This window comes from Schistocerca americana, chromosome 3 (assembly GCF_021461395.2).
Source record: "Schistocerca americana isolate TAMUIC-IGC-003095 chromosome 3, iqSchAmer2.1, whole genome shotgun sequence".
In the NCBI taxonomy this organism is placed as follows: domain Eukaryota; kingdom Metazoa; phylum Arthropoda; class Insecta; order Orthoptera; family Acrididae; genus Schistocerca; species Schistocerca americana.
This window is the reverse complement of record NC_060121.1, coordinates 145461612-145486821: the sequence shown is the minus strand read 5'-3', so window position 1 is coordinate 145486821 and position 25210 is coordinate 145461612. Positions and strand designations below refer to the sequence as shown.

At 47.1% G+C, this 25210-nt stretch overlaps 1 long non-coding RNA gene and 1 pseudogene across 1 annotated transcript in view; both read right to left on the bottom strand.

Annotated features, from left to right (window-relative positions):
- The window catches only part of LOC124606801, a 647945-nt gene that overhangs the window by 208680 nt on the left and 414055 nt on the right, over positions 1 to 25210 (bottom strand). The window lies entirely within an intron of this gene.
- LOC124608870 lies at positions 8554 to 8671 on the bottom strand (annotated as a pseudogene).

Genomic DNA, 25210 nt, shown 5'->3' with positions numbered 1-25210 from the left:
TAGCTGATCACGTAACTTCTGCGCTGTTATATATCCAAAGCAATATTTTTGATGCAAGTGCAGTTTACATGCACAGACATAAAGAAATACATATAATTATTATTGTTATTTTGCACTCAGTATAACTTCGTTCATCATGATCTAAGTCAACAATTTGCTGTTATTACAGAAACATGCGAAGGTTGTTAATAAATAACAGAAACATTTTTGATGCAATTTTGAGGAAGTATTGAAGCGATGTTTGATATACGCGAAGTTACAAAATGAATGTCCGGATTTTAAGGCTTTGTAGTACGTATTACATTCACCTCACAACTATAAATAATATACCAAATGAAAGAGAAACACAAACAGTTTTTCGTACAATTATTCAGTGTGAAAAGCAATCACACATCGAATCGATAGGCGAGTTGTTCCGAAACCTTGGTCAATGTGACAGGAGTAACTGTTGCAATAACACAGTTCCTAAAGTCGGACAGATCAGCTGGTATCGGAGGCACATACACATGATCGCGTCAGATCGTGTGTGAACGTGGAGGTCACGCATAAAATGCTGTGTCAACCGGCCCCTTGCACCCAATCCACCTGTCGGATACAACATCGTTTAACCAGTCGCGTACTGAGTTATGCCAGTTAAGCGGCGCACTCTCTTGCTCTCAAATAAAGATGATTTGTTCAGTTTCTTCTCACTGAGGCACGAAGCTGTAGCACATCACGATAAGAAACATCAGTTACAGTTGATACACCGAAAAAGAAAGACCCATAAAGTTTCCGCGGGAGTATTTCTTGGGGCTACGCGTGGAAGACTCGCACTCGTTCAACACGTTTGTCAGTTACTCTGTCATTCCATACTCTTCCCATTGCGCACAGGTATGCAAACAAAACTGTTTCAGCTGCTTTTTTATTTGGTGTATTATTTACGATTATCAGTTGACCGTAATAAATGCTACAAAGCCTTAAAAAAGGTATGTTCATTTTGGCACACGCTCTATTTTTGTTTTGCGGTTTTTTATTTTACCTTTTGGTGCGGAAATTGCGTTTTCTAGCGCTGTATGATAAATCTGTTTTCTTTATTTTTACTGCAATATCGATCTGTTTTACGTTACAAATCTACATAGTTCGAATAAAACCTGAATTAAACATCGACAACTGCGTTTTGCTATAAATACTACACTCCTGGAAATGGAGAAAAGAACACATTGACACCGGTGTGTCAGACCCACCATACTTGCTCCGGACACTGCGAGAGGGCTGTACAAGCAATGATCACACGCACGGCACAGTGGACACACCAGGAACCGCGGTGTTGGCCGTCGAATGGCGCTAGCTGCGCAGCATTTGTGCAACGCCGCCGTCAGTGTCTGCCAGTTTGCCGTGGCATACGGACCTCCATCGCAGTCTTTAACACTGGTAGCATGCCGCGACAGCGTGGACGTGAACCGTAAGTGCAGTTGTCGGAATTTGAGCGAGGGCGTATAGTGGGCATGCGGGAGGGCGGGTGGACGTACCGCCGATTTGCTCAACACGTGGGGCGTGAGGTCTCCACAGTACATCGATGTTGTCGCCAGTGGTCGGCGGAAGGTGCACGTGCCCGTCGACCTGGGACCGGACCGCAGCGACCCACGGATGCACGCCAAGACCGTAGGATCCTACGCAGTGCCGTAGGGGACCGCACCGCCAATTCCCAGCAAATTAGGGACACTGTTGCTCCTGGGGTATCGGCGAGGACCATTCGCAACCGTCTCCATGAAGCTGGGCTACGGTCCCGCACACCATTAGGCCGTCTTCCGCTCACGCCCCAACATCGTGCAGCCCGCCTCCAGTGGTGTCGCGACAGGCGTGAATGGAGGGACGAATGGAGACGTGTCGTCTTCAGCGATGAGAGTCGCTTCTGCCTTGGTGCCAATGATGGTCGTATGCGTGTTTGGCGCCGTGCAGGTTAGCGCCACAATCAGGACCGCATACGACCGAGGCACACAGTGCCAACACCCGGCATCATGGTGTGGGGAGCGATCTCCTACACTGGCCGTACACCACTGGTGATCGTCGAGGGGACACTGAATAGTGCACGGTACATCCAAACCGTCATCGAACCCATCGTTCTACCATTCCTAGACCGGCAAGGGAACTTGCTGTTCCAACAGGACAATGCACGTCCGCAAGTATCCCGTGCCACCCAACGTGCTCTAGAAGGTGTAAGTCAACTACCCTGGCCAGCAAGATCTCCGGATCTGTCCCCCATTGAGCATGTTTGGGACTGGATGAAGCGTCGTCTCACGCGGTCTGCACGTCCAGCACGAACGCTGGTCCAACTGAGGCGCCAGGTGGAAATGGCATGGCAAGCCGTTCCACAGGACTGCATCCAGCATCTCTACGATCGTCTCCATGGGAGAATAGTAGCATGCATTGCTGCGAAAGGTGGATATACACTGTACTAGTGCCGACATTGTGCATGCTCTGTTGCCTGTGTCTATGTGCCTGTGGTTCTGTCAGTGTGATCATGTGATGTATCTGACCCCTGGAATGTGTCAATAAAGTTTCCCCTTCCTGGGACAATGAATTCACGGTGTTCTTATTTCAATTTCCAGGAGTGTATTTATTCTTAAGTGACATACAGGAGGATTATGTAGAACAAAAATGTTCCATAGGTTACCCGCCTTACTCAGTTTCTAGAACGTTAACTGCTTCTGGTATTGAGGGGAATGTAGAAAGACACTTGTCGCATACATGTTGTTGTTGTCTTCAGTCCTGATACTGGTTTGATGCAGCTCTCCATGCTCCTCTATCCTGTGCAAGCTTCATCATCTCCCAGTACTTACTGCAACCTACATCCTTCTCAATCGGCTTACTGTATTCATCTCTTGGTCTCCCTCTACGATTTTTACCCTCCACGCTGCCCTCCAATACTAAATTGGTGATCCCTTGATGCCTCAGAACATGTCCTACCAACCGGTCCCTTCTTCTCGTCAAGTTGTGCCACAAACTCGTCTTCTCCCCAATTCTGTTCAATACCTCCTCATTAGTTATGTGATCTACCCATATAATCTTCGGCATTCTTCTGTAGCACCACATTTCGAAAGCTTCTATTCTCTTCTTGTCTAAACTATTTATCGTCCATGTTTCACTTCCATACATGGCTACATTCCATACAAATACTTTCAGAAACGACTTCCTGACACTTAAATCTATACTCGATGTTAACAAATTTCTCTTCTTCAGAAACGCTTTCCTTGCCATTGCCAGTCTACATTTTATATCCTCTCTACTTTGACCATCGTCAGTTATTTTGCTCCCCAAATAGCAAAACTCCTTTACTACTTTAAGTGTCTCATTGCCTAATCTAATTCCCTCAGCATCACCCGATTTAATTCGACTACATTCCATTATCCTCGTTTTGCTTTTGTTGATGTTAATCTCATATCCTCCTTTTAAGACACTGTCCATTCCGTACAACTGCTCTTCCAAGTCCTTTGCTGTCTCTGACAGAATTACAATGTCATCGGCGAACCTCAACGTTTTTATTTCTTCTCCATGGACTTTAATACCTACTCCGAATTCTTCTTTTGTTTCCTTTACTGCTTGCTGAATAAACAGATTGAATAACATCGGGGACAGGCTACAACCCTGTCTCACTCCCTTCCCAACCACTGCTTCCCTTTCATGCCCCTCGACTCTTATAACTGCCATCTGGTTTCTGTACAAATTGTAAATAGCGTTTCGCTCCCTGTATTTTACCCCTGCCACCTTTAGAATTTGAAAGAGAGTATTCCAGCCAACATTGTTAAAAGCTTTCTCTAAGTCTACAAATGCTAGAAATGTAGGTTTGCCTTTCCTTAATCTATTTTCTAAGATAAGTCGTAAGGTCAGTATTGCCTTACGTGATCCAACATTTCCGCTGAATCCAAACTGATCTTCGCCGAGGTCGGCTTCTATCACTTTTTCCATTCGTCTGTAAAGAATTCGCATTAATATTTTGCAGCCGTGACTTATTAAACTGATAGTCCGGTAATTTTCACATTTTTCAACACCTGCTTTCTTTGAGATTGGAATTATTATATTCTTCTTAAAGTCTGTGGGTATTTCGCCTGTCTCATACATCTTGCTCACCAGATGGTAGAGTTTTGTCGCATACATAAAGTAAGCGATCTCTGTGACGCCCGACAAGTATGCAACACACTTAACATACAGATAACGCTGGTACGACCTTAACTGACAAAGCTACTAGGGGAACTACCGAAGTCTACGGTTACTTAATGGTAGTGTACGGCAGCTTACAGTAGTTTCACAGCTCTACTCACGATATCACTAAAAAATCAGGATAGCCTGCGAAATGTGGTACATATGGCAGTACTATTCAAGCATGGGCAGCAGCCGCATGAAGAATTGCGTCAAACGAAAATTGTTGGCGCTACGGAATCACGCGAATTCTTTACAGACGAATATAAAAACTGGTAGAAGCCGACATCGGGGAAGATCAGTTTGGATTCCGTAGAAATATTGGAACACGTGAGGCAATACTGCCCCTACGACTTATCTTAGAAGAAAGATTAAGGAAAGGCAAACCTACGTTTCTAGCATTTGTAGACTTAGAGAAAGCTTTTGACAATGTTGACTGGAATACTCTCTTCCAAATTCTAAAGGTGGCAGGGGTAAAATACAGGGATCGAAAGGCTATTTACAATTTGTACAGAAACCAGATGGCAGTTATAAGAGTCGAGGGGCATGAAAGGGAAGCAGTGATTGGGAAGGGAGTGAGACAGAGTTGTAGCCTCTCCCCAATGTTATTCAATCTGTATATTGAGCAAGCAGTAAAGGAAACAAAAGAAAAACTCGTAGGTATTAAAATTCATGGAAAAGAAATAAAAACTTTGAGGTTCGCCGATGACACTGTAATCCTGTCAGATACAGCATAGGACTTGGAAGAGCAGTTGAACGGAATGGACAGTGACTTGAAAGGAGGTTATATGATGAACATCAACAAAAGCAAAACGAGGATAATGGAATGTAGTCGAATTAAGTCGGGTGATGCTGAGGGAATTAGATTAGGCAATGAGACACTTAAAGTAGTAAAGGAGTTTTGCTATTTGGGGAGAAAAATAACTGACGATGGTCGAAGTAGAGAGGATATAAAATGTAGACTGGCAATGGCAAGGAAAGCGTTTCTGAAGAAGAGAAATTTGTTAACATCGAGTATAGATTTAAGTGTCAGGAAGTCGTTTCTGAAAGTATTTGTATGGAGTGTAGCCATGTATGGAAGTGAAACATGGACGATAAATAGTTCGGACAGGAGGAGAATAGAAGCTTTCGAAATGTGGTGCTACAGAAGAATGCTGAAGATTAGATGGGTAGATCACGTTACTAATGAGGAAGTATTGAATAGGATTGGGGAGAAGAGAAGTTTGTGGCACAACTTGACATGAAGAAGGGACCGGTTGGTAGGACATGTTCTGAGGCATCAAGGGATCACAAATTTAGCATTGGAGGGCAGCGTGGAGGGTAAAAATCGTAGAGGGAGACCAACAGATGAATACACTAAGTGGTCTAGCGGTTCTAGGCGCTCAGTCCGGAACGGCGCGACTGCTACGGTCGCAGGCTCGAATCCTGCCTCGGGCATGGGTGTGTGTGATGTCCTTAGGTTAGTTAGGTTTAAGTAGTTCTAAGTTCTAGGGGACTGATGACCACAGACGTTAAGTCCCATAGTGCTCAGAGCCATTTGAATACACTAAGCAGATTGAGAAGGATGTAGGTTGCAGTAAGTACTGGAAGATGAAGAAACTTGCACAGGATAGGGTACCATGGAGAGCTGCATCAAACCAGTGTCAGGACTGAAGACCACAAAAAAAAAAAAAAAACCGGAATCACGAATCTCACGCAGTGATAGTTTGTTAGGAAGGACTAACGTCCGTAGAACTGCACGGACGCCGACTGACTGAGGTGGCCCTGACAGCAGTAGTAGCTGTTCTGCTCGTACGGCCCGTATTGCCCGGCCCCGCCTCGGCAGTCCTAAGTCACCGCAGTCTCGCCACAGTCTGCCGCTTATCGGAGGACGGCGACGGCTGGGGGGCACTTCGAGCAGAAATGGCGGCTGGAGGCTTGGATAGCCGGCCAGGTGGAGGGAGACACTGTGGGCCGACGCTCGTTACACGGCCGATAGCCGCCTCTTATCTGGGCGCACGGCCCGCAGCCGCCACTTGGCAGCTACCTGCGCCTGCGAGCTCTCAACGCGAGTGCCACTGTGTCTTGCGGCTTCTGTACCAAGGCGTCCAGATACGTCACGGTCTACACCGTCGTAACAGTAAAGTCGTCGGCACATGGACCGTGCTTTCGAGCGTCGAGCGTGGCGAGTTTCTAACGTGGTTAAGCACGATAGGGAGTCTTTCCGAACGTCCGCATCAATATCTAGCACGACAGATGTTCTGAATGTGCGTTTGAAGGTTGACCACTGAGACGAAGAACGCCCTCTACGTCATATGCACGCCATCTCTCTTCAGTACAGAGTCCAGAGACGCCATATTGGTTTTCAGTGTAAGCCCATATGTATGTATGCTGTTTCTAAGCATTAGCAAATTGAGGATCTCTCAAAAACCAGTCCCCGTTTCAAAGTAACGGTACACTGAAGACGCATAAGAAACGCAATGTGCTTGGTACAGTTTGTCATAATTACATATCAGTAAATAACACATCTACGATTAAAGTTTTCATGATAAGATGCAACTTCCGGTTGTACGACACTTATGCTCGGTATAGTGCAATGGACAGAGTCGCAGACTTGGGAAGTATTGGGCGATGTGTTGCAGACTCGTTTCTCGCTGGATAAAAAATTTTTTTTTATTAGCCTTCGCGTTTTCTGGTAGGTTCTGATACTCTCTTATTAGTTTAATAAAAGTATATTCTATAATATTTGATGTTATGCAAATATAAGTGCGCTCTTTCTGGGATCCGACTGTTCGGTTGGCTTTATCTACACAACTTCTACCAATCGCAGTAAGATACTTTACCCAGCTTTGTATTTCACATATTCTTAAGATTCTGTTGGTGATCATGAATAGTGATCAGGTTAAGAATGACCTTAGGATTTGACTGAAAAGTGAGCATGATGAAATAATTTTTATCTTACTTGGAGAACTATTGTAAATTTGTATCGTGCTATTCGTAAGGAACGTTTATAAGCCGCTTTCCTTATTGACTGGACATGGTACTTTCCTCTTTGCCATATAACATATCAATCGATATTGAAGCTTTTATTCATGTGTACAACATACAGAACAATATGTGTAGCATATGGACAAGGGGGCTAACGCAGGAATTTTACGACCGTCCATTTCGTTCACAACGTTGTGTGCAGGCCAGATACAATCGACAACTGCCGCTGGAGAGCGCTGCGATCGTGTATGCCACGTTGAGAAAGCGTATCGTACGCAGAGATCGCATCGCTTTTGAGCTGAACATTGAACTCGGTATCCTCAACGTTGGCGTTCTGAGTACCCATGTGGTGGAAGCAATCAAGTCCGTAACTGCAAGGTTCACTGTACAAGCAACTACATTTGTAAATTTGTGGCAAGTTCCTATGGGACCGAACTGCTGAGGTCCCTAGGCTTACACACTACTTACAGAGTCAAAAGCACAGTGATTGGTTGGGCGAGGCGTCCGTCAGCATAGCTACAAGGTTGTGCAAACCTGTTAGATCACCTGTGTGCCTTCTGCAATTTTGGAACGTGTGGATACTCTCATTCGAGGCGACCGACTCAACACAATTAAACACATCACTGCTCAACTGGAACTCTCTGTTGAGACTGCTGACGCACTCTTCCACCACTTGCGGTACTCAAAGGTATGTACCCGCTGGGTTCCTCGCTGCCTAAAAGAAGGTCCCATCTGTGCGAAGTCGCTTCCGTGTTTCGGGGCTGACCGTGACACATTTTTTCTAAACGTCAGAGGCCATGGAACATCGGTTCATCACTTCGACCCGGAAACAAAACGGCAATCTATGGAGTGGTGCCACACCACATCTCTGAAGAAAAAGTTCAAAGCCGCACCCTCAGCCGGTGAGGTCATGAAGATGGTGTCCTGGGGCTCTGAAGGGGTTATTCTGTTTTATGTCTTCCCTCATGGTGCAAGTACCAACTCTGAAGTGTACTGTGCTACCCTCAGGGAACTGAAGGAAGGACTTGGCGTGTTCGTCGCCACTAAAATGCAAACGCACTTCTGCTTCTCCATGACAACGCAAGGCCTCACACACATCTGTGCACCCGAGAGGATTTCACTGGACTGTTCTTGTTGTGTCTAAGAATCGTGTATAGTCGATCCGCTAGACAATGAAACAACTCATATTAAAAAGTTTTATTACAACAAGCACTCCGTCTTCAGGCCACGAGTGCACTACCGGGACCATCCGACCGCCGTGTCATCCTCAGTGGAGGATGTGGATAGGAGGGGCGTGGGGTCAACACACCGCTCTCCCGGTCGTTATGATGGTATTCTTGATCGAAGCCGCTACTATTCGGTCGAGTAGCTCCTCAATTGGCACCACGAGGCTGAGTGCACCCCGAAAAATGGCAACAGCGCATGGCAGCCCGAATGGTCACCCATCCAAGCGCCGGCCACGCCCGACAGTGCTTAACTTCGGTGATCTCACGGGAACCGGTGTAACCACTGTGACAAGGCCGTTGCCTTATTACAACAAGACAAGTACAAATAGTTAACTTCGATCTGAGAATTCTTTTAAGTTTATACATGACAATCCACAAGAGCAATTACACAAACGTGTCGAAAGCAAAGGGTGACATACAAATTAATCGGTCTTCTACAGAATAGACAAACACAAGTAACGCTTCTGGTCCTAGCGACCGCTTCTAACAAAGCTTGTCAACTGAACTGCAGCGACTGCTAATCTCTAACCGTGCTACGTAGAGACTGTTAATGAAGAGGCTACAATGCGTCGGCTAACGAAGTGGATAACGTTGAAGTTGCCATCGAAGTGGGCGGCCACCAGTAGGGCGCGGCGCTTATGTCGCCTTCACGTAGGGGCCACTGCTGTCCCGTCGTCGAGGTCGGTCACCGTGCGATTGGCTGATCTCTTCTCACAGCCTTCTCTTCTCTGTCGTACCCGACTGGCGTGCCGGCGTTGACTTTACGCCGTAAGAGTTCTTCCTCGTCCACCCAGCAGCTCGGATCTCGCACCTTCCGACTTCAACCTGTTTGGGCCAATAAAGGATGCACTCTGCGGGGAAGCAATGCGTGGAAAATGCGGAGGTTACAAGTGCAACAAGACGTTGGCTGCGACGTCGACCAGTAGAATGGTACCAAATGGTTCAAATGGCTCTGAGCACTATGCGACTTAACATCTGAGGTCATCAGTGCCTAGAACTTAGAACTTCTTCAACCTAAGGACATCACACGCATCCATGCCCGAGGCAGGATTAGAACCTGCGACCGCAGCGGTCGCGCGGTTCCAGACTAAAGCGCCTAGAACCGCTCGTCCACACCGGCCGGCAGAGTGGTACCATACGGGCATAAAGACCCTCCCAGTACGGTGGCCTAAGGCCGTCGCATTAAACGGAAATTATATTGAAAAAGTGGTTTTGTATCCGAAAGAGTGGGGAATAAAATAGTGTATTGGAATCGTGAAAAACTAAAAAAAAAAGACAGCCTGCTTTCAGAAAAAAAAAGTGTTGCATTACTGGCTGAACGCCCCCTCCTATAACTGCAGTCTGATTTCTGTACAAGTTGTTGGTACCTTTTTCGCTCTAGGTGTTTTACCCCCGCCATCTTCCCAATTTCAATATGTGTATTCCAGTTATCAATGTGAAAAGCTTTCTCTACATCTGCAAATGGTATAAATGAAGATCTGCCTTCTTTTGATCTGTCTCCTACGATACCTAGGGTCAGTCCAATACCTGACAGAAATATCGTTTATGATGATGCGGCCTGCGCTGTACGGGAAATCGCCACAGTAGACACGTAGTATGTTTCTGTCCCGAGTACTGAAGCAGCGCTGACAACTGATGGCCACAGTGAAGGTGCGCCCTTGCGGCGGCCGCCACAGACTGTTTGCTGGGAGCGCTGCTCGGCGCTCTTTCGGCCGGCAATGCGACGCGCTGCAGTGGGCGTAATCCCGCGTGACGCAGCGCCGCTGCGCCCTCGCGGCTGCCCATTCCGAACGACGTGCTCGGCCGCAGATACGGCCGTCCGCGGCTAACGGCGGCCCAAACGCCGCCTAACGGCCCTGGAGCGTGTCTTCGACGGCGCCTACAGCCGTTCGCCGCAGTAACAGCACCGCGGCACGCCTGTCTTCGTGGATCCCATTCTCCTTTTCTGCTTCTACGTCCGATCTATTCGACGCCCACTAAGTGAATAGGATGTTCGGTCTGTATGACTAGTTCAATACGAGGCTAATCCCAAAAGTAAGGTCTCCTATTTTTTTTTATAAATACATAGACCTGTTTTATGACATTATGATGAAATGAACACCCTTAGCTGCTTACAGGCGCTGACATACGTCAACGGAGACAGATGAAAATGTGTGCCCCGACCGGGACTCGAACCCGGGATCTCCTGCTTACATGGCAGGCGCTCTATCCATTTTTTTTTTTTTTTTGACCGAGACTCGAACTCGGGACCTTTGCCCTTCGCGGGCAAGTGCTCTACCAACTCCCCCCCCCCCCCCCCACCCCCAATGTCAGGCTTATCACCTTTGCTGACATACATTTTGTTGTACTACCGCATAAATTGTGTCTACAATGTCCATATGTTGAGAAATAGTGGCTAATTAGAAAATGAATTAATTAAGGAAATGAAGAAAACTGAAAATGCCCAAATGAAAGACAGGAAGACATTGCGGATAGTACAGATACAAAAGAAACATGCTCCTGTAGCAATGAAATGAAATTTGTGTCGGGGGCGACACCTGCTCACGACCCGACGTTCGATAGAGCAAGAGAGCCATCTATCGACTCGTTCTCCAGACGTTGGTGTAAGACTGGGTCGTCTTCTCGAAATTAACTAATGGTCCGTAAGTGTGATCGATGTCTATCTCGGCTTCTTCGTCTATCTCATCTCTCACCCGTCACACCCCATCTGGCCGGCGGGTCGGTAAATGTAAGTCGCAAGTAATTAGCGAAGTCTTGCCCATATTTCTTATGCTGTTGCAGCTTCGTGTGTCCATCCAGGAGAAAATGCCAAAAATCAATTTTATCATTTTCCGATTCGTTATACACGTAGCCCAACACCATTCCCCGTACCCACGTCACTGCATTGGTTCTTTGGGCCGGAAAATAAGATTCTTGGGGAAAAAAAGTGTGTCTGACGAAATTGTGTGAGGGGCGGAGCGTAACAGGAACGCCAATATCTGTTGTGCCAAGTGCCACACTGGAGCCGTCCCACTACATACTAAACGATGTTCATCAGTGTCCACTGTTGCGCAGCCTAAACATAGTGGAGTGTCTGCCAAATGAATCGCGTGCCGCCGTTGATTCGTTGCGAACTTCCTATTTACCACCACATACCATGTTGAGCGTACCGACGTTGGGAGGTAAACGTTCCGTATAACGCGCCATATCTGTCGCCAGTTCTTGTCTGGGTACTTCTTTTCCAGGGTATTCCTGGGGCACCGGCGCAGTAAGAGTTGGTATACATCTCGCGTCGTCGGTAGTCGTGTTGTTGGGAAGTAATCTCTGACATAGCTAAGCTCCAAAAAAAAAGATACTTGAAATGTGACAGCTTCGGTGAAATATGTCCCACATTGACTGGGGGCAGCATTGAAGTGGGCGCTAGTACATCGGCCAACGCACCCGAGATATTGCGAAATTGACCGCGCCACTGTCGGAAAATCGTAGTGACGAATAAGACCCGTGCCTTTTCATATACGTTCACTAGACCAAGTCCACCCTCTCCAGGTGGTAGCGTAAGCGTTGTGTATTGGATCTTAAACAGGTGTCCCACACTCACGTAGGTTCCGAAAGTTGCTTGTATCCGTGATGCCATTGTGCGCGTTAAAGGCAGGACATGCGCGACGTGAGTGAGTCTCGGTGCTAGGTATACGTTAACATAGGTCACCCTTTGAATCATATCCAACGCTCTTAATTTTTGTAACATCACCATTGTCCGCATCAGCTTCAATATGCGTCGGTAGTTATCCGCTGCTGTCCGCTGCACATCCGTGTGGAATGTAACACCTAGACATTTTATGGTCTTAACTAACATGAGCGGGCCTTCCTCCCCCGGTTGTAATCCTCGACCGACATTCATGCAGCGCGATTTCTGTAGATTAAGCACACTTCCTGCCGCCATCCCGTATCGCTGTATCCATGCCAACGCCGTTCGTCTCCTGTCCTTGCCACCAGCATCACATCGTCAGCATAAGCGCGGCAATGAAAGGTCATTTGTGGCAACGGCACCCCCTCCAACCGTCTTCGGAGACCATATAGACAGGGTTCCAAAGCCCTTGCATACAAAAATATCGAAAGGGGGCAACCTTGACGAACTGACCTTGAAATAACAATGTAGTCAGTGCCCCGTCCATTCACCGAGACCTTTGATCGCACGCCGTGTAACAGTCGCATGATCACTAGAATGAAGGCCTGTTGGATTCCCAATCTGCCCATCACCGCATGCAAAAAGGTATGACCCACTCTGTCGAACGCATGATCGAAGTCAATAGCGACGAGTGCTCCACGCACTCGGCATGCCGCTGCTAATGCGATGATATCTCGGTAGTCACCGAGCGCCGTATGTACGTTACTCTTACCGCCGGGGCAAGTTTGATCTATGAGGAGTCTATCAGAAATTGAAGACCGTAGGCGAGCCCCAAGGATGCGCGCGAAAAACTTATAGTCGCAGTTCAAGAGAGTGAGTGGTCTATAATCTCCTGGCCTTCTGCCACCGCGTGGTTTGGGTATTGGGATGATGATACCCTCCGTGAATTCGGCAGGTATCTCAGTCTGTGGTAACAGGAGTTCGTTGTACATCTGAATCCAGGTCCGCCCCATGAGGTATGCAAAGGCGCGGTAAAATTCAATTGGGAAGCCGTCCTGTCCTGGGGACTTGTTCGGAGCCCCCCTGGCAATTGCATCTGTCAGCTCGCCCTCTGTTATCGCTGTGATGAAAGTCTCTGCATCCAGTGGTGGTCCTCTATCTGGCATTTCCGAGATGACATCATGTAGTGTCTCGTGGTTCAGTTGTACAGGTCCATATAACTGGCGGAAATAGTCAGTAAACACATGAGCAATATCACGCTGGTTCACAACTTGCTGGCCAGTTTAAGAGATTAGTTCCCTGATCAATGTACTGCGTCGTCGTTGGCGCTCACGTACTACGTGGTGCATGGAAGGGGTTTCGGCAATCTCGGCCGGACCATTATACCTTCCATTCTTAGTCTCGTCAGCTGTAATAACTTGCCTTTTATGCTGCGCATGGCCGTGTGCCTTTCCGGCGATGGTTGTTGGGTCATCAGCTCCCTCAGGGTTGTAAAATAAAAATCAGCCGTCGTGCGGTTCCACTGCGATTTGTCCTGCCCGTATCGTATCAACGTTCTCCGTAACGTTGGTTTTGCGCATTTGATCCACCACTGGAGAACTGAGGTGTATGCTCGTTGGCGGCGAACGCAGGTCTCCCAGGCCGCCTCTATCGACCGGTGACATTCAGTGTCACGTAAAAGTGCACAATTCATTTTCCAGGGACCCTTACTCCGCCATATCTTCTGACGCGTTAGTGAAATCGTACAGACGTACGCCATATGATCCGTAAAAGCCGCTGGCCAGATTTCGGCATCCAGTATCGCCGTCCGTAGAGCTCGTGTCACATACACTCTATCAAGTCTACTCGCCGAGTGTCCCGTTACAAACGTATAACCCGGTCTGTCGCCATGCTGCAGTTCCCAGGTATCCAGAAGCGCCATTTCGGTAATCAACGCACGCAGTTCCATGCATGGCACGTAGTGAGGTACTTGGTCCTTTCTGTCGACTACACAAAGTCGCCGCCCACTATGTAGTTATTATAGTGTCCAGCGAACAACGGTGCTATCTCTTCGGTGTAAAATGTCGCCCTTTCTCTTCGTTTTGTGGAGCCAGAAGGCGCGTATAAATTGATGAAACGAACGCCGTCGACAGTGATCGCTATGCCACGTGCCGAAGGGAGAGACATGGCGTCCTCCAGTCCTATTCCTTCCCTGGTGAGAATCGCCACACCGCATCCACTTTCATCGTGCACTGAATAATGTGCCTCGTAGCCGTAGAACTCTGGCGGCGATGTGAAACGCACTTCTTGTAGGAGTACAATATCCACGTCCGCAGCGCGCAACATATCTTTCAGCATTTGAATTTTAAGCGGTGTCCGAATGTCATTAATGTTTATCGTCGCAATGCGGTACGCCTGGCGTGTGTTCATCAGTTGGAGAGCGGTGTCATTAAGCGTCTATCTGCACCCCCGGCGCTCCTCGCCACACTAAGTTGTTCAACATTTCCCGACCCCTCCCGGCCTCTGGCCAGGACTACCCTCAATCGTCGCGTTCGCATTTTCATTCTGTTCCTGTTGGGCCATTTCTTGCGCCCAGTCCCCCAGCATATTTCCGGAACTAGTCGAAGGATGGGAGGCAACGTTGTCACCGCTCTGATGTTGGACAATTGTCATCTCCACTTCTGCCTTCCGGTCACCAGAAGGAGAATTCAAGTTATCGTCGCTGTGTAATTCCTGCACCGTCATCTCGGTATCTGTTGAATCCACGGGTCTCAGGTCGATACTGTCGTTGTCGTCCACTGTCCCCTCGGGACTATGGCTATCGTCAGCAGAAGTCAGTCGACGCTTCTTTCTTCTCTTCGGCGAACGCTGTTTCCGTTGCCTTGCTTCCGCATCGTCTGTTTGGGTTGCGTATCCTCCGTCTTGGTCCTGGCCTATCACGCTCTCGGTGGAAGCACTGGCAGCCACCACGGATGAGCCTGGAGCGGCCGTCAGCTGCATCTCTTGTGTGGTGTCCTGTGTCTGCTGAGGTGGAACCGGTGGTCTGAGTTCCAGTCCGTTGGTGTCCGTAGGGGGCAGCTGCTGGTGCCCATCGGAAATCTCCCTCACGTCGCTTCTCAGGGCTTCCACAAAGGTCATTTCATCATCATTTCATTCTAACGAGCTGCATAGTCACCGATGGTATCTTGTTCCTTCGGACATGTCCGAAAGGACAGATACCATCTTAGTATATATATAGTTAAAGCTCACCGGCCACTTGACCATCTTCTTCTTCTTCTGTGCGGATGCACCAACAGTGCCCGAACTCTTACGGGAATCGGCAACGCGCCGCGAGTAATGAGTATAATGGGCGGGGGCACTACGAATGTAGTGCGGGACAACACGTTGAGAATGTGGGTTTCGCGGGAGGCGTGCCAGAGATAAATCCCTGCAGTCGCGCTTTCCCCTGTGTCCTCAGTGGCTCAGATGGATAGAGCGTCTGCCATATAAGCAGGAGATCCCGGGTTCGAGTCCCGGTCGGGCCACACATTTTCATCTGTCCCCGTTGACGTATGTCAGCGCCTGTAAGCAGCTAAGGGTGTTCATTTCATCATAATTACATTCTAACGAGCTGCATGGTCATGTCCGTTCTTTCGGACATTTCCGAAAGAACAGATACCATCTTGGTATATATATATATATATATATATATATATATATATATATAGACCTGTTTATTTCTACACTGGTTTACATAACTTTACAACTTGAACAGTTAGCTGCTTTTCGACATAATCACCATTTCTGTCGATGCATTTTTGTAGACGCTGTGGCAGTTTTTGTATGCCCGTGTCATACCAGCTCGCCGGCATGCTGTTCAGAAAGTTATGAACCTCTTCTTTTCACCTCGTCGTCGGAGCTGAACCGCTGGGACCACAATTAACGCTGACAGGTACTGTGAGACTCTGAAAAAACTCAACCGGCCATTCAGAACCGGAGAAGAGGAATGCTGAGCAAGAGCGTACACATCGCTCGGCAAACCGTTGCTCTCCAGCAACAGTTTCACTAGAACATAATCATCCACCCACCCTATAGTCCTGACTTGGCGCCCAGTGAGTATTACCTGTTCCCTCGGTCATAAGAACAGTTGGCCAGAAAGCGATTCTGCTCCGACGACGAGGCGAAAGAACAGGTTCATAACTTTCTGAACAGCATGGCGGCGAGCTGGTATGATATGCGAACACAAAAACTGCCATAGCGTCTACAAAAATGCATCGACAGAAATGGTGATTATGTAGAAAAATAGATAAATATTCAAGCTGTAAACTGATGTAAACCATTGTAGAAATAAACAGGTCTAAGTACTTATACAAAACAGGAGACCTTACTTTTGAGATTACCCTAGTGCGTCAAGACAACAATAATTTACAGCCGCACCACGTAAAGTGAGTGCACATATTCATGAGAGAATACAGCACATCCTTGGTCAGCACTACCTTCCTTCAGCAACACCGTTCGCTGCATAGTTTGTAGTAAAAACTTCGGATACGCAAAGTATGTAATTCTCACATTAAAGGAAACGTAGTTAAGCTCTATCGGATCATAAGACGAGTATATCTGTGATATGTGTAGTTTTATGTTATAAATAGCGTGTACTGTGCGTTTTTGTTCCCTTCTGTTACATGGGTTCGAGGACCCAGAAGGAACGGCGGCGGATTTGCTGTAACAAGGTACGGCGTCTTTGAATGCTGGTCACCATACGAGCGAAGCCGACGGCCATGCCAAGCTGAAAGACATCATCGTTGGGGCAACGGCCTTTGATTATTATTAAAAAAGATAGCGCATTCTGTTGTAGATAGAAAAGAAGATATATCAATATCAGTTGTTGCCTGGTTGTCTTCACGGCATTAAGTCGCACTCACACGTGTGAGCAATCAGAGTTTCTGTTATTACACTGACGATACAAATGTGTTATGAAAAACGAATAAAAACTGAACAGAAGATGATCTTCATGGAAATTTAAAACCAGTATTGAGAGATTATTTGTTATATGCTCATCGTGTTAAAACTTAACCAAATCATATTACTGAACAGACGACGCATCAAAAATTGAGTGAGGCTAGGAAATAGGGAAGTGGACAGTCTTCGAGACTGACGATTTTCGGTGAGCTGAGTTTGCGCGCTGGAGGCAATAGTAACATCCATGATCAATTTTGAATGGCTATTACAAGTTCTTTAAGTGATTTAGAGTTTTTAAAAGAGAAAAGATGCAGTAATTTTTGAAACCGACGTACCATTAGCTTCGAGATATGAGTTACACAGCTACGCTCATCACATTAGTTGCATGTGCTAATATCACTAGTTGTCTTGGCAACGAACGACAACAGCTATATGCTGAGGTGTGAAAAATACGTAATTGCCTGCGATTATACGTTGATTTATTTATCACAGTTACGCAATTAATGCCCGCTAGTCGCATTAAACAAGAACCTGCTCGGACAAAGTATTTCTTTGGAAGAGGTGACTGTGATATAGACCCAATTAGTACTGGTGAAACAGTTTCCGACATTCTCGTAAAACTAAGGCCTTAGCAGTATGGTCTTGGTTCAAATGGCTCTGAGCACTATGGGACTTAACATCTATGGTCATCAGTCCCCTAGAACTTAGAACTACTTAAACCTAACTAACCTAAGGACAGCACACAACACCCAGCCATCACGAGGCAGAGAAAATCCCTGACCCCGCCGGGAATCGAACCCGGGAACCCGGGCGTGGGAAGCGAGAACGCTACCGCACGACCACGAGATGCGGGCAGTATGGTCTTATTAGCCACTGTGAAGACTAGTAATCTGCTAAGACCACTGAAAGACCGAACAGTTCAGCACACCGCATGAGTTGCTAATATCGCTGGGAACGTATTGCTATTGACAAATAACACGGTCAGGTCGATCAACGGAAACGGTGAAGAGATAGTATGCGCCCGTCGACCCACCGCAAGTGTGTACCTGAAAGGACAACTGTTATTCTGATTTTATTTCAGTAGCTTAACCACAATCTTTTTTTTCGGGAGATTTGTCGTATTAAATCTTTTCGGAGCATTTGTTCCGTTAACACTCGAAGAAAATCTGAGCTTTCGACAATGTCCACTGTTGTCATCGTCAGAAAAGCAACTAACTGTCGAAGAATAAGTAAAAGAATTCCACAGATGTAGTTGATGTAATGACCACACAGCACTTGAAAAGTCACTCGCAGAAAGTTGTTTTCTGTAACTACATACAGGGTGGTCGGAAACAGTCTGAAAAGTTTGTAAGGGCGTTGCAGGAGAGGTTGGGCTGAGAAAAAAAAATCGATGCTTTGCGCGGTTTCCGAGTTAATAAGAATTGAAAATTAGCCAATCAGGACGTTGCGCGCACAAGTTCAAGCGGCCCGCTATAGACGTTGGTGTCAAACGAATTCTTCGTTTGGTTTCCTAAAACCGAACAAGAGAGCGATAAAAAAATTGGACATGGGGCGGTAGTAAGGATCGAACCCAAGCCAAGGGCTGAGCAGTCTCGTGAGCTGTCATCTACGGACAAGGGCTACGGTTACCCACTCGTTACCATGCTGCAGGGTATCACTGTTGCTAATAGTTAAGTTCAAAACTCCACCACAGAACACTGATGGACCATGAAGGACGACTTGTGCACCGACGCAGTTCTCTGCTGCCTCCTTCAGTCCCTGGTTCTCGATGTACGCTTGGCGGTTGTTGGGTGACGCGGCTCGTCAGAAAGCGGTAAAATCGGACATTTCACATCGCAGAGGTCTACAGTAGAGATACAGGTAAATCATATTACCTGTCGACAGTGCCTTTCGATCTCAGGACCAGGAATCATCGTAAAATAAATGAATTCGAATCTGTGTCAGTGTGTGTTAAAGATGCTGACAATTGTAAAAAAATTAAACTCGTCGGTGACCTTACCCATTATTACAGAAATGAAGTGAAATATTCCCTTTCCCTTACCCTAACCAAAAAAATAATAATATTAAACAAAGAAACCATATACGAGATACTCTGTGTCGTTACGCAACCGCTTATCTCTCTGTGTTTACAAGCATGACGCACCAAGAGACGCGTGCTGCTAGTGCGACTACTGCACGCGTCCGGGATATCCACACTTCTGACCAGCCGCGTCAGACAGCAACCGCCAAGCGTACATCGAAAACCAGGGACTCAAGGAGGCAACAGTCAATGGTCACCGAGCAACTGGCTCGTCACAATACCCCAGTCACTACTCTTGATGAACTGCGGTATGGTGTTGAAGCCGCATGGGCAGCTGTACCTGTACACGCCATCCGAGCTCTGTTTGACTCAATGCCCAGGCGTATCAAGGCCGTTATTACGGCCAGAGGTGGTTGTTCTGGGTACTGATTTCTCAGGATCTATGCACCCAAATTGCGCGAAAATGTAATCACATGTGAGTTCTATCATAATATATTTGTCCAATGAATACCCGTTTATCATCTGCATTTCTTCTTGGTGTAGCAATTTTAATGGCCAGTAGTGTAGTAGCTGGACACGGAGGGTGAGGTCATCAGAAGGCGTTTCGGCGGAGCTCCACTGTTTGCAGCGGCCGGGGAGACCATCCACGGCTGTCCCATCTGACACACCTGACCTAGCGCTCTCGAACTTCCACTCTTTTACGCCATTGAAAGATGCCATTCGTAGAAGACATTTTGAGGATGATGAGGAGGTGATTCACGGAGATTACGTGGAAAAATAGTGTGTGTAGATAAAATACCATTCTCTAGTGTGTGTAATTCTCATTATGTTCAATAAATAATTGTTGAAGAAAAAAATGCGAATGTGTTAGTCAAGACTAGTGAAGATGTAAGTCAAAGGACAAGTGAAGACAAAACTAAATATCTGGTTACTACCGGAATGCCCACGGCAGTAGATCAGGAAATGTTAAGAGTTGGAGACATGCAGTTTGATAAAGTGAACACACTTAAATATCTAGGCGTGGACATCACTTCGAGAAATGAGATTGAATCCGAACTGAAGAAGAGATTACGGGCGGGAAATGGGTGCTACTTCTCACTGAATAGATTACTTTCATCACGGATATTGTCTAGGAATTTAAAAATTGGAATATAGAAAACTATTATTCTAACAGTTATGCTGTATAGGTGTGAGACTTGGTCTCTCACTGTGCAAAATGAAAAGCCGTTTCGAGCACATGAAAAAAAAATTTTGAGGAAAATTTTTGTAGCAAAATGGGATGACATTAGCGGAGAGTGGCGAAAACTGCATAACGAAGAGGTTCACGAACTCTATTCAAACCCTTGACATAATCAGTATTCACCTAGGCTGCGATGGGCGGGTCACGTAGCTCGAACGGATGAGGGCAGGGCAGCGCGCAGAGTACTGGTAGGGCACCTAGAGGGAAAACGTCCTGTGGGGAGACCGAGGCGTAGATGGGAGGACAATGTGAAGGCTGATTTGAGGAGCCTAGGTATCATCTGGTGAGCAAGATGTATGAGACAGGCGAAATACCCTCAGACTTCAAGAAGAATATAATAATTCCAATCCCAAAGAAAGTAGGTGTTGACAGATGTGAAAATTACCGAACTATCAGTTTAATACGTCACAGCTGCAAAATAATAACGCTAATTCTTTACAGACGAATGGAAAAACTGGTAGAAGCCGACCTCGGCGAAGATCAGTTTGGATTCCGCAGACATGTTGGAACACGTGAGGTAATACTGCCCTTATCTTAGAAAACAGATTAAGGAAAGGCGAACCTACATTTCTAGCATTTGTAGACTTAGAGAGAGCTTTTGACGATGTTGACTGCCATACTCTCTTTCAAATTCTAAAGGTGGCAGGGGTAAAATACAGGGAGCGAAACGCTATTTACAATTTGTACAGAAACCAGATGGCAGTTATAAGAGTCGAGGGGCATGAAAGGGAAGCAGTGGTTGGGAAAGGAGTGAGACAGGGTGGTAGCCCATCCCCGATGTTATTCAATCTGTATACTGAGCAAGCAGTAAAGGAAACAAAAGAAAAATTCGGAGTAGGTATTAAAGTCCATGGAGAATAAATAAAAACGTTGAGGTTCGCCGATGACATTGTAATTCTGTCAGAGACAGCAAAGGACTGGGAAAAACAGTTGAACGGAATGGACAGTCTCTTGAAAGGAGGATATAAGATGAACATCAACAAAAGCAAAACGAGCATAATGGAATGTAGTCGAATTAAGTCGGGTGATGCTGAGGGAATTAGATCAGGAAATGAGACACTTAAAGTAGTAACGGAGTTTTGCTATTTGGGGAGCAAAATAACTGATGATGGTCGAAGTATAGAGGATATAAAATGTAGACTGGTAATGGCAAGGAAAGCGTTTCTGAAGACGAGAAATTTGGTAACATCGAGTATTGATTTAAGTGTCAGGAAGTCGTTTCTGAAAGTATTTGTATGGAGTGTAGCCATGTATGGAAGTGAAAAATGGACGATAAATAGTTTAGACAAGAAGAGATTGGTTCAAATGGCTCTGAGCACTATGGGACTCAACTGCTGTGGTCATTAGTCTCCTAGAACTTAGAACTACTTAAACCTAACTAACGTAAGGACATCACACATACCCATGCCCGAGGCAGGATTCGAACCTGCGACCGTAGCAGCAGCGCGACTCCGGACGGGAGCGCCTAGAACCTCACGGCCACCGAGGCCGGCAGACAAGAAGAGAAGAGAAGTTTTCGAAATGTGGTGCTACAGAAGAATGCTGAAGATTAGATGGGTAGATCACATAACTAATGAGGAGGTATTGAATAGAATTGGGGAGAAGAGGAGTTTGTGGCACAACTTGATTAGAAGAAGGGATCGGTTGGTAGGACATGTTCTGAGGCATCAAGGGATCACAAATTTAGCATTGGAGGGCAGCGTGAAGGGTAAAAATCGCAGAGGGAGACCAAGAGATGAATACACTAAGCAGATTCAAAAGGATATAGGTTGCAGTAAGTACTGGGAGATGAATAAGCTTGCACAGGATAGAGTAGCATGGAGAGCTGCATCAAAGCAGTCTCAGGACTGAAGACAACAACAACAGCAGGTATTGAAGGTGAAGGGAAGGAAATAGCCCAAGACAGGGACAGATGGCGAAAATACGTTGCTGCGGTAATGGACTCTCGAGTCCGGTATGACCAGTGAGTGAGTGTGTGTGTGTGTGTGTGTGTGTGTGTGTGTGTGTGAAGAAAAAAATGCGGTGCATTACTTTCTGTGCAGCCCTCGTACAATAGACGACGGTTTGTAAATGTATTGAAGAAAGACATGAAGCTGAGCACCGCAATCGACTTCCTTCTGGTTTCTTCACCAGTGAGCAGAGCAAGCCGGGTTTCACGCGATCGGAGCTTGCTCGATTCCTCCGCAAGTGGAAACTGTTTAGTCTTCGGAGTGTTTGTTTACCAGACTCCGACCGCGCTGCTCTACGCCTACGCCTCGCTGTGGCGCCCACTGTGGGCGGCGGCTGACCGCTGCCCGCTGCAAGCGCGGTCGGAGGTCGGAGGCCGGCCCGGCCCGGCAGCCGCCGCGGCGCTCATTTCCTGGTCCTGACGCCCGCTGTCACGGCGCGCATCCATCACGCATCGCTCCCGACCGCCAAGACCCCCACGTAATTACGGCCGGCCTTATCTGCAAACCAGAAATATCGGCTGCCGGCCGGCGCCGCGCGCCCCAGCCGCACCCGCGGCCCACCCACGCCACGCCTACGCGTCCTAACACTCCGCCCTACCGTGCGACAGCGCCGCCCGTGCCTGCGACCGAGCGGGGAACGTGTCTCGTGATCCGTTTGTGCTGCAGAATCAGCCGAAACGCCGATCAGCGCGTGAGTCTGGTATACGGCGGAATTACATCGCCGTCTGCCTATCGTTATCTCTCTGTGCTTTCCCAAAACGCTTCCATCTATTGTAATGCTGCCCGGAGGCCAGACGTTTCGAATCATTTCTGTCCTCCGACTAAACGGTGAGACGAAGCGTTATGTAGGTGGCTCGAGATGACCCCCTTCTGTTTCCGTCTATTTTTGATACATTATGGAACAAAAACCTTTGGAAATGCAAAGAAGGATAAACTTGTTCTTCCTTGGGTTGGATCGGGTTGGTTGGGGGAAGAGACCAAACAGCTAGGTCATCGGTCTCATTGGATTAGGGAAGGACGGGGCAGGAAGTCGGCCATTCCCTTTCAAAGGAACCGTCCCGGCATTTGCCTGGAGCGATTTTGGGAAATCACAGGAAACCTAAATCAGGATGGCCGGATGCGGGATTGGACCGTCGTCCTCCCGAATGCGACTCCAGTGTGCTAACCACTGCGCCACCTCGCTTGGTTGTTCTTCCTTGGCAATATCAGTGCGGAAGGAGGGTGGGGGGGGAGGGGGGAAAGGGGGAGGGGAGAGAGAGAGAGAGAGAGAGAGAGACGCTATCTGTTGATTGAAAACATGTTTGGATAAAAATCCTATGTCAAGATCGCTTACTTTCTTTGCTGATTAGCTGTTTCGGCTCATCCAGAATGAGATTTTCAAAAATGGTTCAAACGGCTCTGAGCACTATGCGACTTAACTTCTCAGGTCATCAGTCGCCTAGAACTTAGAACTACTTAAACCTAACTAACCTAAGGACATCACACACATCCATGCACGAGGCAGGATTCGAACCGGGGACCGTAGCGGTCGCTCGGTTCCACACTGTAGCGCCTAGAACAGCACGGCCACTCCGGCCGGCTGAGATTTTCCCTCTGCAGCGGAGTGTGCGCTGATATGAAACTTCCTGGCAGATTAAAACTGCGTGCCGGACCGAGATTAGAACTCGGGACCTTCGCCTTTCGCTGGCGCTTCAGTCCAGAACCGCGCGACTGCTACGGTCGCAGGTTCGAATCCTGCATTTGGGCATGGATGTGTGTGATGCTCTTAGGTTAGTTAGGTTTAAGTAGTTCTAAGTTCTTGGGGACTGATGACCTCAGATGGTAAGTCCCATAGCGCTCAGAGCCATTTCAACCATTTTTTGAACTTTCGCGGGCAAGCGCTCTACCATCTGATCTCATTATCGAGACATCTTCAGATCAATCTAAAACGTTGTTCATTGTATGACGCTCATTACACATGGTCATATTTTTAGAGCTAAGTCGCCCTACTTAAATAATAAAAATCCTAAGTAAAAATCTTACTCGGTTATGTAAACTGAGAGCTGTCAGCTGTCTCAAAGACACTTCCTTGTTCCTGACACGAATGTTAGAAATGCGATGTGTTGTTTACATCCACTCATGGGCGATACAACCTTGCTGTCAATCGTCTGTACATTCGTGGGGCAAAATGGGGACTGTAACAACTTTTGATTAGTGATTAATGTTATCAGTTTACGTAACAAACTAAAATTTTTATACAACAAATTAAAATTTTCACTTCAGGATTTTTTTTATTTAACTAGTGCGTCTTAACCCTAAAAAATGCGATGCTGTTTAATGATTATCCCACATTGAGCAGCATTCCAGATTAATCTGAAGATAGCTCGGTAATCAGCTCAAATCGGTTGTCAGTAAAGAAAATTTGGGATCTTCACGTACGATTTTTTGCCGAAGATGATTGAAAGATAAACTGTGTGCCGGATTGCGACTATAATCTCTGAGACTTGCCTTCTGCGAGCAAGTGCTGTACCAACTGAGCTACATCGAGCACAACTCACGCGCGACGCGTCCTGACATCTTTACTTCCGCCAGTACCTCGTCTCCTACCTGCCAGACTTCACTGAAGTTATCCAGCGCAGGAGATGAAGTACTGGCGGAACTAAAGCCGTGATGTCGGTCCCGAGTCGTGCTACGGTAGCTCAGTTGGTAGAGCACTCCCCCGCGAAAGGCAAATGCCGCAGGCTCGAGTCGCAGTTAGGGACACAGTTTTAATCTATCAGCTATCACTTCAACGGATGAGCAGTCGGCAGATGAGGGCTGAAGTGATCGCTGTAACAAGCGGAAATCTACTAATACCAGTACTGCTGACCCATGTCTTGACGAGAACCGAGGTGGAGTCTTCCTACAGGTCGGTCAGGGGCCTGAAGATGGTGCAGTGAATCGCCGTTACTGGTATGCAAATAAAATAAGTTTGGAAACTACACGGCTGAAAGGTGTCCCGCAACCTTGGACATATAGAGAAAACTGACAACTGCTCGGAGATGGGGGTGTGCTGACTCCCCTCCCCGCCGTTATGTGCATCCGGTGACATCTAAGGGCTGAGGATGACACGGCGGTCGTAAGTACCGTAGA